The sequence below is a fragment of the Diadema antillarum genome, unplaced genomic scaffold, assembly GCF_040938485.1.
Source record: "Diadema antillarum isolate AM-2024a unplaced genomic scaffold, OU_Dant_1.0 seq00000697_RagTag, whole genome shotgun sequence".
NCBI classification, from domain to species: Eukaryota; Metazoa; Echinodermata; class Echinoidea; order Diadematoida; family Diadematidae; genus Diadema; species Diadema antillarum.
In genome coordinates this window covers 291,169-306,286 of record NW_027271602.1, presented here as the reverse complement: position 1 = coordinate 306,286, position 15,118 = coordinate 291,169, and the positions used below count along the sequence as shown (strand labels likewise).

At 37.1% G+C, this 15,118-nt stretch overlaps 1 pseudogene; it reads left to right on the top strand.

Annotated features, from left to right (window-relative positions):
- Positions 1–2,920, top strand: part of LOC139737626 (uncharacterized) — a 96,851-nt pseudogene extending 93,931 nt beyond the window's left edge.
- Positions 2,921–15,118: the final 12,198 nt, after the last annotated feature.

Here is a 15,118-nt window from a genome sequence, read left to right as displayed (position 1 = left end):
TAAATCAGTGATGATGACCTACATTGTACATGTATGTTGCGGAAGATATTGTGTGTGACCAGTAAACATCAAAAGTCCATTTTACTTCTTTTCTGACTTCATATCACTTATCAATAACTCTTCATTTGATGTGCATCATATCTAGTGCCTCTACCATGTGGCAGTGTGAAAACCAACACTTTGCTTTTGTTGTCTAGTTGTCTGCAATTAATTCTTTTGTGGCAGCGTAGTCAAGAACACAAGGCTGTTGATGCATGGCCCAAGTATGTTGTGATGATGCAAGCGTTTTTCATATGTCTGTAACGTTTTCTGACCCAGCAAACTGTCATTTCCTCTGGTCTGGTTGACATTGTTTGAACCTCTGTAGTGACATTTTGTGTCTTACTGGGTTTTGCAGTATGCCAATGAATTGGATGCCAGCAGCTTGGAGGCGATCGTAGAGGGCACCCTTCACCAATGCGTCCTGGCACCACTCCAGTCTGACATCAGTATGAGTTGTCTTAATGAGTACAACAGGTAAGAAGTTTGTTACTTACAGAGCAGTCGTAGTGTAGGAATGTCCAGTGCTCAGATGTTACACATACATGTGTTTGGTAGTTTGTATTTTATATCAATAGTTTAAGGGGATTTTTTTTTTTTTTTGGGCCTCAAATCCATTTTTTGATTTAGTGAATTCAGAAAGATCGTGAAACACTTGGTTAAAGTTTGAGGAAAATCAATGATGTAATCAAAAGCATGTTTGAATTTTTGTGAATTCCATGGCTCCAACTCTAGATGAGACTCCTCGTCCATTCATCATGTCACAGTAAAAGAATGATATAAAGAAATATAAATAAATAAAAAAATTAATCAAAAGACACTTGATGTTGCTCCTCCAGAAGATATACAAATTGTATTTGTCTTACCATACCTCAGAAACAGGTCAGCTTATTCACAAATCTGGAATGGATTGTCCCAGTTTTCCCCAAACTTTCACCAAGTGGCTCACTAGTCTTTTTGCAGTACTGAATCACATGATACATATTGAGGGAAACTTTCCCATTTAGAATAATGTGGTCATCAAGAGTCACTGCCCTATGCTTTATTATATTGTGAGAAGTGAAAAGCAGTTCAGAAGATTGTAGTGATTATCATAGAAAAAGTCATTGTGATGAACTAGTTTCAGTACAGTGTACTACAATTCTGGAGGCTTCAGTAAGACTGAGGGCAGTGTACTGCAATGACCATTGTTGCCCAGTTTAATGACCATATTGCCCTTGTACTCACTTTTATTTTATGAGCACAAGCACATTTTATACCATTAACCTGCATTGACCTCTTCAACCCAAAACAAGATAATGCTAATAGCCCATTCTTCTCTCTCTGCTCTATGTCTCATTATGAATTCATTTTGAACTGAACATGTTTTGTCCGCTCTTGTCATGACCATGAATTAGTTTTATTCTGCCATCCGATCAGTCCGTTTATATATAGGTATATAGATAGATCTGTCTGTGTATATCTACCTGTTTACCTGTTTTTGTGTGCATTTATATATTCTTTTTGGTATTCGTCTATCCATCTGTCATTCTTATCAGTGATACACTTGTCATGTTTCTCCATACTATTTTCCTTTCTTGTCATGTAGGAATGGGTCCATGGCTCTGATGGATCACAACATCATGCAGGCAAAGTCCAAATCTCCAGAGGAACTTGGAATCAAGGTGAGACTTGGGTTCCTTCAAATTCTGCTCTTTGAAGGCTGAGATGAGTGTGTTGTGCAGGAAGTAACCCTCGTGATATTGATTGATTGATAACTTATCTATTGTGTTCTTGATAGACACAATTGAAGTATGTTTTGCTGGCTACTTCACTTCCTCAATACTGAGTGATAGAAATGGAAACAGTAGCACACCTCTTTGTTGTCTTGTGTGTGCGACATTCTGATCGTGGCTGATTATTCTATGATGTCGCTATGTGTCTCCAACTTGTACTTTGTGGACTTTCTTAATTGGCATGGTTCGCTTAAATATGTGCACTCTGATCAGGTGTGCATGTTGTTGTTTTATTTCCTACACATCTTCTTGCATAATTTGTTGCCATGACCACAGGTTATATATACATTATGAACATGCATGATATTGTGCTGAATTTGCATATGTATGAATTACATATGCACATATTTATGTCATCAGCACTGCAATATCTAGTCCAGACATATAAAAGCTCAAAACACACAAATTTCAGTGTTTTCAAATATGTCGGAATTTACAATTTATGATGGCATGGTGACAACCAGATCTAGGGCTCTTTCCTCTATGGTTAATGAAAATTCATAATGCTAAGCCATTGACTGTTCTTGTTCTGGTTTCTGTGCAGCCAAATTATATCCCACCCCGGGGAAAAAGACCTGGAGGAGATCAAGAGACTCTTCTCAGAGCTGCAAGAGGCATACTCACCTCTCAGGAAGCTGGACCTACTCCTTAAAATTGTCTCTGCCATCTACAACTCGGTGAGTATGGGACCATTTTCAGAACAGGACAACTGGATGAAAGAGTTCCTTTGGGTGCTGTAGGGATAAAATAGTTCAAGCAGGATGCTACAAAAGTCACTCGTCCACTTGCATGGGGCAAGTGAATTTTATTGTCGGGCAGGTGATATGAATAGACCCTTGCCTGTTGAACGTATGGGACCCTTATCCAAATGCCCATTTTGACAACTGAAGTATCTTTTGTAATGCCCTGCATAGTGACAAGAAAGGATGCAAAATCAGTCCAAAAGTAGGAAAACTACGGGGAAAAAATGTGGAAGTAAAGAAAAGGATGGAGAAGAAACAGGTGGAGGTAGAGGAGGAGTGAGAAAATGAAGGACTTAAAGGAGATGAATGATTTTGATGTCATTAATGTTTGATGTACATAGGTCATACAGAGATGCTTGTTCATCATGCTGCTTATTTGACATATAACAAGGACAATGGCTTCCATTCAGACTGATGAAATTTTTAGGAATAATGACAGTGAATGCAAATGTGGCTACTCCTTTCTTACATCTTGAGGGCAAGTGCACACAGTGAGATGCTCTCACCATGGTCCTGTTTCAGAATGCATTGTCCAACACATACAAGGTAAAATAACTGCAGTTTCCATAACTGCAGGCTAGGAAATGACATCTCATTTGGGAGCACGTGGTAATGTTGGAAATCCAAAATTAGAACCTGACGATAATCGCAAGTTTTGTGGTGAGACTTGTCCCTTCTGTTTGGCATTGACTAATATCTCTGCCATTGTCTATCTCATGCTCAGGTTCGGGGACAAGAACTCTGGCAGAAAGGTGACAAATTCTATGGGAGCAGATGGTGAGTTCTGTCTTGATTCTGTCTAACAAATTGCTTATGCAGCATATCATATACAGTATATATTTTCCCAAGTTATTGATGTCATGAAACATAATTCTAGGAGGGGCGTGTTTGTGAATTTATGTTGAATATTTCAATTGATGTTGTTTTACAAATTGTATGATTTAAAATGAATGAAGCAAAGAAGGCAGTTTGAAGTCTAGCTAGTGGCCTGTTGTAATGATAGAGCTGAATGTCTGACAAGACCTCTGGGAAAAAGAAGTTGGCCAACCAGGAAGATACTGTTCTTGAATGTTTGTACGCAGAGGGACATGTAGAGAAATCATGTTGTGGAGGGACTTTCTACAACATCATATTTTCAATATAGTTGCAAAAGCCTGACAACATGATATTAAATCCTCCCCACTTTCGGAATAATTTTGTTTATTTAGATATGAATGTACACTTTATATCATACATGATATGTCTCCCCTGATTGCTTTTGTGGAACCTCTTGATTTGAGTATGATGAATTGTTGGCTGACGTATAGTTGTCATCACAAAAAAGGATGTAAAAGACAGTGTTTAAATTTTCAACAAAATAGCAGGCTTAAGTCATACCATATAGTGTTTAGTCAAAAGTGTCAGTGAAAGCTAATCATGCACGAACGGATTTGTGTGACATTCTGCAAGAAATCTAACTTGAACTGTGTGATTTTTTACCTCATTGCAGACTTTTCTACCCATGCTGATCTACGTGCTGGTCCAGTGTGTGAGATGATGTGTATTGAGATTGAAGCTGACTACATGTGGGGGGCTCCTAGATCCAGCCATGCTATCAGGGGGAAGGAGGCTACTACCTGACCACACTGAGCAGTGCCAGTGAGTGTCTACTCTCACTTCAATAACATACTATCAAGTCTGCACAGTAAAGCATTAGCATATTTCCTTGTGTTAGTTAAAATCATCTCTTTTTCTGCAATCACACATAATCCATGTAATTGTTAAATTGAAGATTACATGTCAGTCATTTGTGTTATCCAATGTTTATGTAAGTTCGCATTTTTTCCGGGACTTGCAATTACTGTAAAACATGATATATTCGCAGCACGAAATTTTCGCGAATTGGAGCCGACGGCCCTTTTTCGTGGCATGAAATTTTCGCGAATTGCCACTGGCGTTCAATGCACATAGTGTATAGACAAGAAATTTCGCGTGCATTTTAATTTCGCGAATCTTGGCGCTCTCGCGAAATTTGCGAAATTTAAATGCATTGCGAACATTCCTCGTTTTACAGTAGTTCTGTCCAGAAAACAAAACAGGATCGTGTGTGTGTGTGTGTGTGTGTGTGTGTGTGCATGAGTGTGTTTATGTGTTGTGACTGCCCAGCAGTGGCATTTAGGCTGTGTAGTTTATCTCCACCTACAAAATGTATGTTGCTTTTCAACATATGTCTATATTTTTGTGTGAAAACTAGAAGTTCTGTAAGTATGTGCTTTGCTATGAGCCATTTTTTTTTTCTCTACTATGTGATCCTCATGCTATGTAATTACTGAATGAGTGTTTTGTTTTTTTTTTCATCATTGCTTTAATGTATTCATTATAATTTTTGTTTATCTGCAATGTAGTATGTGTACTGAAGCAGTTTGAGGAGGAGACAAACACTGAGACCAAAGGTTTCCTGACAGTGCTGGCAGCACCAACTCTTGATCCGAACCTGTATCAGCCTCAAGACCCTCCCTGTGCTTCCCCGGCATGGTGGCCAGTGAAGTCTGTACGTGTCATGGCAAACGGCATTTAACCCTTTGAATCTGTAAACATCAAGGTTTTTGTTAGCTGGGGGATTTGAACAGATAGAAGCCAATATTGCATTCAGGAATATCATGTGAATATAATCTTTCATGCAACAGTTGTCAGAAAGTAAGCAGAACAAAAACTATTGTTGTTATTAGTTGAGTGGTGTCAAAGAACTTAGCATTCCAGTTATCCCACCATGCTGCGCACAGCCAGAAAAGTTCAGCTTGTCAGTACGCATATACTGCCTGTATAACATTTCAGTACTGTGTAGTCATCATGTGCAGCTAAATTTTTGTTTTCATGTTGAATTTTTTCTGTTGAGATTACTGATAAAGTGTATAAATAATTGTCAATTTAGGAAGTGTAGACCTGATTAAACCCTGTCACACTGGAACTCATTAAGGTGATTGTTGGGTTTAAAATCATGATAATTAAACAGTTTTTTGTGTAATTATTATCACATGAGTCTACTTCTGAATGTAGTTTCATAAAATATATGCACAAGTAAATTGCTTTTGTTTACCATAGTTTGCAATGCTTTTTGTCTTTAATCTTTGTGTAGGTCGAATTCTGGCACATCGCCTAGCACTGGAGGAAGAAGATGCAAAGACATACAGATTGTACCTTCTTAGAAACTCATCAGGTGAGTGGACAACTTAATGGCATTAGTGTTTGATGTAGAGATAATGAATGGCAGGTGAGGGAATATACAAAAATGTTCTGTCCGAAGGGTTTTATGTGTATTTGAGGAATGTATGATGTCCTGTAATTCATTCAAACGCAAAGATTAAAACATTCTGTACATTTGATTCTCTACAAGGAAACTCACCATCTTCATTATATGAGATAGTCACAAGACTTTGAGGGATGCACATACCTGGGTATTTCAAACTTCAATTCTCCATGGTAGCCATTTTAGCAGCATCACCTTCAAGCCAACAGCATGCACCAGGCTTCTGCATTCCAGCCTCTTGCATGCAGTGAAGTCTGTACCAAAATTTACATCACTCTGCCATATGTACATGTTATAGCAACTCTAACCAAATTCAATTCACAAAAGTGCAAAATTGATAGATAAAAACAATAAATTGGTGTCACAGTACAGTCTTTTCATATCATTATAATACACCATTTCAGATCCAACGACTACAAAGATTTTGATAACAACATTGCATACATGTTATTTCCTCTCTTTTTTTTTTCAGAGATAGAGCTAGAAGACTTTGACAGTCCACTGAAGATGAAAACTGATGAGGAGGCAAGAGGTGTCAGAGGCTGTCGATTTGGATTCAAGTCCCACAAGGCAAAGATCAACTGGCCCATACCCAGTGGTCTCCCCACAAGAGACAACACCTCTGTCTTGGCCAACAGCTGATTACTCCTGTGGATAAAAACAACAAAGGGAAATAAATTCCTGGAAAGGAGAACAGACCTGTCACACACCTTGTCATGCCATATTTTCCTTCTGAAAGCCATAACATTCATACTCTGCAAAATGTCATATATGGGAAAGATATGTGATGTGTGAAATTTTCTGGAAGAATTTCACTCTTCCACTTGATCAATGTGGATGAGTCCTATTGTTACTTAATTGCCTTTTGAAATCTGTTGAATTCTTGACAAATTGTCTCTGGAGATTGTAGGGTTATATAGGAAATGTGTAAACAGGCTTTCCATATTTTCAGAATGCCAATCGGTATTCCTTGTTCATGGTTATGCATGATTCAAGGTTGAGGACTTAAAATGCAAGTTGCCTATAAGAGCCAACTAGGTTGTGAAGTTTAATGATAATTCATTTCCCCTACATACACAGCAAATGTTACACATAATTTTTGCTAAAAAAGAGTTACAGAGAGAAAAAACTTGTACAAAGTCAAATGAAGTGAATAATTGACATAGCAATATCAGTGCTTCATATCATTATGTGGATAACCTGTTGAATTCAACATATTTTCATTTTTCTAGCATAATGAAAGAGCCTTTGGCTTACCTCTTTTGAAAAGCAGGGGGAATTATATTACCCTCAACATATGTCAGTACCAAATGGATAGAATGTGCACTTCTTTCTCATGAAATATGACATTTTGTGGAATTTTCTTAGTTTTTTTAAAATATTATTTTCCTGATGTGACATCACAAATTGTTGAAGTTTTCTTATTCACCGATGGTGTGAACAAAACTGTAAAAATGCACAACTATTGAACGGATTGTCCTATTTTCCTTCAAACTTCACAGATATGTACAACTGAAATATATCTGCATTCACTCAATCCACATGTATATTCGGGTTTCATTACCCTCTAAGTATTCACAGAAAATATGAGGAAAAATTAGAAAGAATTTGATATCTTGTGACCTACAGTCATTTTTACAAATGCTTCTCAGCTACCAAAACTTGTATTTTTGTTCAGGTTCAAAATTATACAGAAATCTAAAAGGCCCAAAAGAAAGGTGTTTGCTAGTGTAGAATAAGAATCATCAAAGCTTGTATCATACCCTGTAATAAAAACCTAAGCCTTGATATGTCTGTAACGATAAGTTAGTGGTGACAGGAAAAAAAAAAGATTAACCCTTGTTATGGCTTTTTACGTAGAAACTCTCCTTTCTTATGCTGCATGCTTGTAAAACAAAAAAAAAAACCCATAAAATTACATGAAATGCTTACTTTTCTTTATCAGTGTCCCAATCACAATATTGACTAAGGACCAATTTGGCTGTAAGTGATTTTACTGTTGTTTCTCGGTGCTAATCACAATCTTGGAATGAAAAGTTTGGCCTGCTGTAAACAAAAGCAAAGCACAGCTGAGGTTTAGATAGAAATGTCACTGAGCCTATGTGATATGTGTAACTTTGAGCTTCATTGCCAAGAGATGTGTGTGCTTGTATATGTGTGTATGTTTTGCAATCAGAATAGTTTGCAAAGTTGGGAGATAATGAGATGAATTTAAAATCTCGTAGGCATGCATGCCACTCTAACAGCTCATTATGGCAATTTTAAAGCACCAATTCCAACATGCCAATAACCCTGATAACAAGTTTTGGCGTGTAATGACTTTAGCAAGTCTTTCAGTATGCAATATTCTTGTATGCACATAATACTGAGAATATGAGTGACCTGTCAAAGTGTGTATAAGAGCCTGAAAAAAGCCCCACAAAAATCACCTATTAATTTCCAAATGTTTTACTTTGATATTTTCTTGTATCTAAGCTATCTAAGCATGTCTAATATAATTTTCAAATATCAACCAGAGAAATGGTAAGAAAGCCAGCAACCAAATTCAAACACATTGTAGAGGAAATATGTGACCCGCTACAACAAAAGGATCCTAAAGTCGCTGACGGGCGAGCCAATCATGGCCCAGAAAAATGCTATTTTCAGGCCTTTCCTTTGATCATTTAGCTTCGAAATTTCGGCAGATGATAGAAGATACATTAGACTACAAAATTATGTTAAAAACAGAAATCCAAACGTTTTGACAGATTTTGGTGATCTGACTTCAAACTCGATTTTCTCGGCTCACCCGTCAGCGACTTTAGGACCCTTTTGTTGTAGCAGGTCACGTATACTTGATGTTAGATGCAGTGCACCATAGAACCAGTCTAATACCATGACAACATGCTTCATAAGACTAAAATGTTTTGAACTTTAAGAAAATTTAGACTTTGAAATTCAGACGAGAGGTATTGAACAAAGATAACAAGTATCAAATTTCTTGATTAAAAGAAGATCAAAACAAAACAAAACAAAAATCCCTATATTTTGCAGATCAGTCTGCTTCAATGTCTACTGCTTTATCAGGCTAATATGCTGAATGGCGAAACATATAAATTTGCAATGTCAACCATTCAGAACAGAAATCAGCCAGTTTCTCATATCCTTTGTTAATCCTATGTCTTTTGTTATCAATACTCTTTGAAGTTGTACGATGCAATCATGATTTATCATTTGATTATCATAATTATTCAGCACCAATTTCACAGATGTGTGATTGGGACAGTGGCCCAATGTCTGCAGTCTCATGGGTGTATATGCCTTCATGTATTCAATATTTCTTCATCAGCAAGTTTCTGTTTTGGTGTGCAGGATATGAGCTATTTTACCAGAAGATAATCATCAAAATGATTATGTAAATTGTTTACTATTAATATGGATACAGTTGCTATGGAATTCTGTGAATTTCATGCTACTGTAGTCACTGAGCCCAGTGAATTTAATTGTTGTGTGTGTTTGTAGTCTTGTAAATAGTGCAGATGTTTATATATTTATGGATCATATGTATATTTTGGGCTTGATTCAGTAATGACAGGATGAAATTGTAATATTATCTTCATATTTATGCAATATCCAGCAGGCGTAGATAATGATGCGGTCATTTGAAAAAGCTTCCATGGTGGATGCCTGTCTACTTACAGCATAAGCATTTAAACTTGTCAATATGAGTGAGATAATGAAGAGAAGGGAAAGATGCTCCCAGTAGAAGTTGCATCCAGTGAAGCCAACATGTCAGTGACACTTGTAGCAAACTTTGGCAAGTGATGTGACATTATGATATTATTTGAAAGTTATGAATAACTGAATGTCTGCAAGTCATCCACTCTGGCATCCTGCAGACACTTGAAAATAACCATGCTTATCACTGGAACAAGGAGAGTGATCTCACGTCTTTATTTCTCTCTGTTATTTATTGTACACAAAGATACCAAAAATGCATTGTTTTCATGCATTGTTATGAAAGAGTGTATCTAGCAGTCTCTGTGAGAACGTTGATGAAATCGCTTTTCACAGATTGTGATTTACTCTCATTTAAAATGGTCTGACTCTCATGAGGTCAAAGAACCACTCACTCTATGGGGGGGGGGGGGGGGGGGGGATAAATCCTTATGTCATGCTGGTCCGGCACTGAAACAGTCTCCCCCTCCCCCCTCTCTCTATGTAATGCCCTTCCTTGCTAACATGCAAGCAGCAGCTGAAGATGTACCTGAATGATATGTATCATACATTGTCCTTTTCATCTGCAATTATCTCATTTGTATCAGTTAGTGTTTTGTTTTGCTGCTTTTATAATTACCTCTTTCGCCCTATGTCTAGTGTTATCTTCCTCTCTAGCACCATGAGCATCCTTGATGGAATGTGCCTTCTAAAAGAAGCCACTATTCATCATTATTATAATTATTTGCTCAGAGATTCATTAATGTTATTGTCATAGTTGGTAATTTCAGTGAAAGTAACTGTTGATTTGGGCTTGTGTCCCCTTTAAGAACAAATAGAGATGTTTCCCTTTAGCTATTCTCCCTTCGTGTCAAAAATGAAAACCAAAAAGTTTATACAGTGATAGTGCACATATCATGCCCCCAAGAAGCAAATCCTGCATTCATTCTCCTCATCTGGTAATTGCAATGAGAACCCCCCCCCCCAAAAAAAAAAAAAAACAACAACAACAACAACAACAACAACAACAACAACAACAACAACAAGAACAAGAACAAAAACAACAAAAACAAAAACAAAAACAAAAACAAAAAAAGGAAAAAAGAGAGAGCGAGAAGGAAATGAACCAAAAGCTTCAGGGCAAAACTTCAATTAATTTCCCACAAATTTATGACCAAGTTTAGACTGTTAGGAATGTGTTATAAAATTACTTTGAAGCTTTTTTTTTCCACAGTGATTGAGATCAAAGACTGCTCATATTGTGTTTGAATATTCAATAAAAGAGAAATCACTTTTGTCAACTATCAGTGGAATAGCAATGAAAGAATGCCAGAAAAAGTTGTATTTCTTTGAGCCAACTGCACCAAGCTATGACAGTTATGGGACATATCTTAAGGATAACTATTTGTGTTTGTTACCATTTTTGTTTTATCTTTTTGAATGTCATTGTCAATACTTTCACCAGTGCCATGTGAATCTGTCTGCATTTAATGAATACTGGCATGAGCAAACAAAACTGGATAGTGTAATGAAGTAAATATTAGCCATCTAATGAAAAAAAAAATGAGCAAATATGTTACTTCAACTCTTATCAAATGTTACTGCTTACTGTGCCTTATTCTGTAAAACCTGAAAAAGGCTCTTTCTATCAGATCTTTGTTCAGTCAATGTTTGTAAAATATTACTAAATAGGTGTTCCAGAGTGAGAGAAGAGAAAGTAGTACTTTTATATATTTTTAAAGAAATCTCTGTCCAATCGGGATTAGTTTACATCTCTGTGAGTGCAATGTAGTGCCTTATCTGCATCATGTGTCTTAAATGGAATTTGTGATTAAAATTCATATGAACTACATTCATGTGATGGAGTCATTTGTTGTATTCTTTTTCTCTCTGTTTGATGTCTATATGTCCCATCATGATTGTTTGAATGCTTTCAGTCAAAGATAAGGCAAAATTGAGGGTGTGAATTTGAGAAAGTGTGTGATTAAGAGAGAACAGTCATACATAATATTCTGCCTTTTAGTTCTTCAAGTGTAAATAGAGAAATAAAAAATAAAAATGATATATATATATATATATATATATATATATATATATATATATATATAGCTATAATAATGTCACGATAGGGGAATGCATTAAATGCCAATCGCCTTGATTTTAATTCAAAATCCGATTTTTCAGGGGCCTCCCCCTTCGTCAGGGATGAAACATGGTTCATCCCTGACGAAGGGGGCGGCCCCCGAAAATTCAGATTTTGATACATACATAACTATACATATATGCATATTATATACAATTTTTTTTTTTTACCGAAGTCGGGACTTGCACATACTACAAGTATACATTGTATTTTTCATCACATGTGTGTGTTTTGATAAATAAGTATATCTGTTATGTTAAGAGCAACTGAAAGTTGTTCAAATTAGCATTTGAAATATATTTCATTCTTGTGTTAAATCCCATAGAGTTTTCATTTTTTTTCCTCTGGCCATTTTTTTTTTTTTTTTGAATTTCCATCGGAATAAATCTAGATGTTTCTATGCAGAATAACATCAGCAGTAGTAGTAGTGGTAGGAGTAGTAGTACAGTGTAGTACTAGATACTCGAAACTCAAATCTTGATGTTTAGCAACACATGTAGTAGTAGGAGGAGGAGGAGGAGGAGGAGGAGGAGGAGTAATAGTACGAATGTAATAAATCTAAGATGTTTCTATACAGAATAACCTCAGCAGTATAGTAGTGTATAGTAGTGGTAGTAGTAGTAGTAATAGTAGTAGTAGTAGTAGTAGTAGTAGTAGTAGTAGTAGTAGTAGTAGAAGTAGTGGTAGTAGTAGCAGCAGAAGCAACAGCTGCAGCAGTAGAGGTAGTTAGCATTATAGGATGAATAACAATGATGATAACTACATGATGATAATGATGATTATAAAGTATTATAATCATATGTATCATTATCATCTTCTGATCTTCTGAATGTTGCTGATTTCACTCAATCCACATTTCTCTTTGGGTTTTGGTTTCCTTTAAAGTATAAGCCTGACAGTGACATTTTAGGTCAAAGGTAGAGGTTAAAGATTGCCTAGTGTACTACCTGGCCATAAGTACAGCATAGAATGTACAGCGGTACTTATATGTAGGTAAGAAGGAACGAAAAAGTATAAGCCACATCTTCAGCTAGGAATATCCAATATTGATATCTGGTTGGAAGGATGAAATGAATAAGCAATTAGTTACATAATATGACTATAGAATATCAAAGGTCAAGGTCAAAGATTTCCAAAATTTACTGCTAAATTATAGTTTTCAAGCCATAATTTCCACTAGGTTAGTCTATAGCAAAATGCATTTTAGTGTAATACAGCAGTATACCAGGGAGAAAACATGCTGGGAATATATATCCTTTCCGGTGCAGAAAGGGGTAAAATAAATCTGGCCATTAGTCAAGATCAATCAAATTCATCAAAATGTAAATGAAGGGCCATATACCTGTATACCTTGTTGCTGATATGCGATAGCGACTGCATATGCAAGACCACCCAGATGGTACGACTTGGAATTCTTTATTACAGTGGTGTTAAATGGTTACGATTCAGATTGTGATTTTTTTTAACAGAAAAAATATATGATTAATCGTTATTATCATCACCATTTCATTTCATTGCTATATATTCATGGTTTACTTCTCGATCATTCAGGATCACTATATCATATTGTCATCAATTTCAGTAAATGATAGGTGCCTATATAGATGAATCAAACATAGACATTAGGCCTATAGGAACTACAAATAAAGCTCAGATTAACTAGGGGGTCAACAACACCCCCACCGTCGTATTTTTGTGACTTTTCCGGAATCGCGGCAGAAGATATCAATTTATCCTTTCTTGTCTGTTTTCCTTGAATTCTTGTGCAAATTCTGGTGCTAGGCCTAAATTGTTGAAGTTTTTTTTTTCTCCAATTTTTCCACTTTTACCAATCCCACACACGATGTACAAACGAAAGTTCCGGTAAAGTGTTTATCACTGAGATTGCGTCTTTGCAAGGAGTTACCGGAGAACTGCTTGGTCTTTGCAAGACTCCAAACATCTCGTTGCATGCTAATTGCTAGCAAGTCACGAGATTGAGGGAGAGCATAGCGAGCAGCCACCACTGCCATCAAACCGCGAGACGTCGTAATATGTGGAGCCGGGAAATGTGCAAACGCCGGGAAATGTGCAAACGCCGGGAATTGTGCAAACGTCTCGCCGGGAAATGTGCAAACGCCGGGAAATGTGCAAACGAAGGCTCAAACCTATTAAGGGATTAAGAGTGAGTATATAAATATCTCTCTCACCATACGTAAGAGATATATAAAGATAGTACCGCGCTTTTTTAGTAAGTACAGTTAATGCATGGAGTGGGTTCACTAGGGGATGCCCAAAAAGGGGAGGGGGTATTAATTCAGGAGGCTTAATTTTCACATTTTCGTCTTTTTCTTAAAAACTCAAGACGCATCCCTCGGGTAATAAATTCCATTTCAGCTTAAAAAAAAAAAACAACCTTCTATACAAAAGTGTTGGAGCTAATAGAATGCTGTTATAGTAAATTCATGAATTAATTTCAAGGGGGGAGGCGGATTTTTAACATATTCAGCTTCTTCTTGAATCCCTTATATATTAGATATTCGCCAAGCTTCGCACGTAGCGTATAGCGTATTCATCTGGTGATATGACCTCAGTTTGTTTAAATGAGCACTGCCCCAACCCATAAGAAGGGAGGAGATGGAGCCCCCCCCCCCCCCCACATCTCCACCCCTTGAACAAGACGAGGGGAATGGGGTCGTTCGCGTGGAATTCAGAATTTTCTGGAAACCCTACATATATGAAAATAGGAATACATACTTGAAGATATTTTCTTTACAACCAAGAGTAATTGAACACAATTTTATCACATTTTTAGAAGGTAGACATATACTTTGATGAAATTTCACTTCTGCTTATGACGTGGGGGATACCTTGGTCTTATCCCCCGCTTTGGGGAAGGGTAACAAATTGTTACCCTTCGAACAAAGTGGGATTCTATTGCCCTAGAGATGCTACCTCCCACGTTTGGTGAAAATCCGTCAAAGATTTCTCGAGTAGAGGATGCAGAATATGTGAAAATCCCCCTCCCTCTCACTCACACCCCCACCCCCTTACAGGAACACCCCTCTATTCGCCACAATCAAACGTGAAATAAAATTTCATGGCATTAATGTCTTCATAGCACTAACTAAGCTCTATCTTTTCCGGTTTGACAGAAGAAGATAAAAATTCCCGAGTTTAGGGACTCTGAGGCTTCAACCCCCCCCCCCCCCCTTCGCCGGTATGTGTGTGTGTGTGTGTGTGTGTGTGTGTGTGTGTGTGTGTGTGTGTGTGTGTGTGTGTGTGTGAGGGGGCTCATTTTAACAAATTAAAAGCATATCACCATAAAGATGCAATTTGCCAAGTTTGGTGAAAATCCGTCGTAGATATTTCAAGAAGATGCTGAAAATGTTGAAAATTCCTCTCCTTGCCCTTACCCCCCCCCCCCCCCATCGATCTGGAGACCCCTTGATCCGCC